Source organism: Notothenia coriiceps, unplaced genomic scaffold, assembly GCF_000735185.1.
Source record: "Notothenia coriiceps isolate Sejong01 unplaced genomic scaffold, NC01 NC01_scaffold00010727, whole genome shotgun sequence".
NCBI classification, from domain to species: domain Eukaryota; kingdom Metazoa; phylum Chordata; class Actinopteri; order Perciformes; family Nototheniidae; genus Notothenia; species Notothenia coriiceps.
The window spans coordinates 367,489-371,760 of NW_011343428.1; positions in this window are offsets into that span (position 1 = coordinate 367,489).

Genomic DNA, 4,272 nt, shown 5'->3' on the forward strand with positions numbered 1-4,272 from the left:
AACCAGCTCGAGTGCGCTAGAATTTGAAAATACACAGCTGGAAAAAATCTGCCACTTCCCTTCAGAGCCCCTCCTCCAACACACACGAACGCGCACATGACCAATGAGGGCATGAGATAAGTTTGTGCACAGATGGAAGGCTGACAGGCAGGTAGGCCATCCAGTTATTTTAGCCGGGCCGGCTCAGATGATTGGTCGTGCTTTTTACAGTACTACGGCTTCCACTGATTACATTTTTTTATGTATTTTTTGTCAAAGCACTTCAGATATTCATTGCTATCGGGATGTTAAGAGCGTTCCATGGAATATAACAAAAAGTGTATCTCGAGCCGGTTTCTCAAACTTACCTACCCCACCTTTAAGTACATTTTTCTGGTATCAGTACTTTACTCCACTACTTATTTTTCTGACAACTTTTTACTTTTACTTCTTACATTTTTAACACAAATACCTGTACTTTCTACTTCTTACATTTTCAAAACAGATTCGTTACTTTAGTTTTAATCTGCATTTGGTGGCGGGATCATTATTATTTAGAGTCATTGCTTGCCTGTTGATTTGAACACGATCCGTGTATCCATCATTTCCTGGTCTTCTCTAAAGAAGAGGGACCAATGAGAACTTTGCAATTTTGCCATTGTTCAGCTTCAAAACATTAATTAGCTAACAATTACGTTATTGTTCTATTAATATAAAGTGAGGTCGGTTATTCTATAAAGCAGATGGTAGTTATGGGTACTTTTTACTTAAGTACATTTCGAAGCCCATACTTTTAGTCAGTACTTTGACTTTTACCCGAGTATTTTTAAACACGAGTATCTGTAATTCTACTTGAGTAAAGGATGTGTGTACTTTTGCCATCTCTGGATTACTGTCACCAGCCTTGAACCTGAATGCTTGGATCTGTATTCTTTGAAAAATACACACATCTTTACTGGGATGGCTCAAATGTATAATACGCAAATATATCTCAGCAGTAAGTTAGACAACCTGGGCAGGAGAGTGAGGATCGCCGTTCCCTCATGTGTTGTCCTGCATATATGGCAAGAGTTCTGCTGCAGGCAGTTATGTTGGATTTGGACCAGTTCCAAACAGAAGCAGAACACTTTGCGAGCGATGACTTTGTCCTTGGAAGGTCTGTGAGATTGGGAAGACTCATTCTGGGATATAAATGTTCTGCACCTCCAGGTCAAAAACATCAGTCAAAACAGTGGTTTACCTTACTAAACTGTTCATATGCCATTTAATGTAAAATAATATTCACATATTGTGAGTTTGCCAGGTTTTCACTTTCGTAGCTTTTCTTTCATCTTTTCATCTTTCGGGAATTAAATGGAGTGTAGATGGACTTCTCATTTTATTTTAAGGCAATTTTTTAATGTCAAGTTTGTAACATGTAAACAAAATTATTTAATGGTAACCCACTTCAATAATTTGTATTTTGATTGCCTTATAAAATTGTAGCCCTGATTTGCAGACACTGTGTCATATTTTTCAGTTTTATTTTTTAAATGTATTACCTCTTTGTGTCTTGTCTAGTTTTACTTCCTGTCTTTAGTGTCTCATTGTGTTCACCTGCTGCCCCTGTGTTTCACCCCCCCTCCCCAGCTGTGTCTTGTCTTGTGATTACCCTTGTGTGTATTTAGTCTTGTCTTCCCTTTTGCTCCTTGTTGGTTCGTCTTCGTCCCCTTCAATGGTCCTGCCGGTTTTCCTGTACCTTGTGTTCCCGATTTTGTTCCTCTTGGTTTGTACATGTTTAATTTTTCTTTGTTGATCAGCTTTTTTTGTAATTAAAATGCTCGCTTTATGTAAAAATTACTTCCATTGCATTTTTTTACTGCACTTGGGTCCCACTTCCTGCCAAACCCTGAGAGACTGTGGGTGTTTCTCAATGTCGAGTACGCTTGCGTGGTAGCACATGTCTTCCGAGTCACTTGCTTCAGAAGCGAGGCAAGAAAACTTCCTGGCATTCGGAAAACTAAGAATGGAACAGGCGAGCAAGTGTGCAGGTGTGCGTCATATGAGAGACCCCGCCTTACATTTTCCGCCACAGATTTGGGGAAATTGGTCCGTGCTCAAAGCATTGTGGGGATTTTAAGACCAGGGAGTCTACACATGTGCAGCCTCGAAATTTCTCGTTACAAAGTATACCGGGCTCGGTAGAATTCCAAGTATGCTGGAAATTGGAACAGTCCTTCGGCGTCATTCAATGACGTAGTATGCTTGAAATAGTGGCTCTGGAGCAGCTTTACTCGACATTGAGAAACACCCTGTGTTAACTCATTCAAAAAAAAGATAGATGAGAGTTTTAAGCAGGGCTCACTGAGGTAAAAAGTGTGTCAAAATGAATGATGTTAATATGTTTGTTAAACTAATTAGATCCACTTTAGAAAACAGATCACTACGAAAACCTCAAGAAGGAGGTAAACTATACCATTAGTGTTCTGTGGACACAATTGCTGGTCCAACATTGCAGGTTAAATCACAAAAAAACACCCAACCACACACCCACCAACACATATACACAAATAAACCCAAGGCCAAACAAATTGTTGAAATATCAAATTTGATTAAGAAATGTGCTAGAGACACAATACACATACTAAGACAAGTGGTGAACAATAGGAAAATACAGCATGACAAACGGATTGTATTTTTTCCCACTGTGCTGAATCAATATGTCATCAACAATCCCTTGAAGGTAAAAAAGAGAACATGTGGGTTTTTTTCTTCACATACAAGTGTTCCAAATAAAAACTAAATGCAACTTGAAGATTGGCTTCTCGGGTCCATTTACCAGATGTTCAAAGTGTTGCTGGGCTCAAACTACGACTGGGGTATCCTCCTCTGGCTTCTTTTATCTGCTGCTGGTGTACCAGGGGCACAGGGATTTAAATGATTTGCGGGATTTTTTCGCTGGAAAGTTTGTTGTTGGCTGGTACAGACCTGAGGCCTGTACTACAAATCCAGTTCAACATAGCCTGGATATGTTTGAGTTATCTGGCTTAACTAACTCAAAACAAACGCGATCTCGCTAAGCGATCCTCCAACACTGGTTATCAACTCGGTGTAAGGTTTTAGCGATAGTATCCTGTTAGCTGTTGTGTTTTAGTGTTTTGTATATCTGTCTTTTGATGTTAATTACTCTACTCTCTCTGTCCAGGTGTCGGCACTTCCTGTCCGTGTGGCACCTGCTAGAGTGATTGTTGTTCCCAGCCCTGATTGTGTCCACCTGTGCCCCATTGCCTAATGTGTATATTTAGTCCTTCTCTCCCTTTGTCTGTTGTCGGTTCGTCTTGTGATGTCGTTATCTCTATGCCTGTTTACCAGAGATTCATGTTACATTACCTAGTTGAACCTAGTTATTATATGGAGAATCCTAGTAGAGCCTAGGAGTCATTATTGATAGCTTTGGTTTTCTTCACAATAAAGAAGATTACCAAGCAACGGAATTGAGCATCTGAGTTCTTACGAGGCCATCGTATCAGAACGAACGGACCCAACAAGATGGACTCAGCCGATTCCACAAGACGCTTACACATGTCCTGCAATACACATGCTGCAGCTGCCCAGCTGCTCACTGTTTGTAAAATTAAATAAATAGTATTTCATTTCAATANTCAGCCGATTCCACAACGCTAAGAACGGCCCTGCAGGTGCAGGGTAAACTCCTTCACCAACATGAGGAACAGCTGTCAGCAATTAACCAAGGTGTCCAGGGCTTAAATGTTCTTCAGGACAACTTTCAAGCTACTGTGTCCACGGAAATAAACCTACTGGCTGAGAAGATGCGGGAAGTACTCACTCACCTCGTGGCAAATCCTGGTGTTCCTGCGGCAGAGCTTTCCGGTCCAGCGGGGGTCGGGTTTGTCGATATTCCCGTTCAAGTACCCGTGCATTCGCCTACGATCCGCCTCGCTTCGCCAGAGAAATTCTCCGGAGAATCTGGAAACTGTCGTCCTTTCCTGGTGCAGTGCGATCTCCACTTCAAACACCAGCCCGCAGCATTTCCCACCGATCAAGCTAAGGTAGCTTTTATTGTTTCTCATCTGACGGGGAGAGCGGAAGCCTGGGCAACAGCGGAGAAGTGGTTTCTTCGGTCCTCGTCTGTTTTGATCAGTCAGTTAAGAAATGTTCGCTGGAGATTACCATGAGCCAAGCTTTTTGATCGACACTCACCCGGAGAGAAGTCACGCGAGAAGCCCCTGCGGTGAAACAGTTAAGCAAGCGGCCGCAAGCGAGAGGGCGGATTACGCAATCGTCGATTTATCT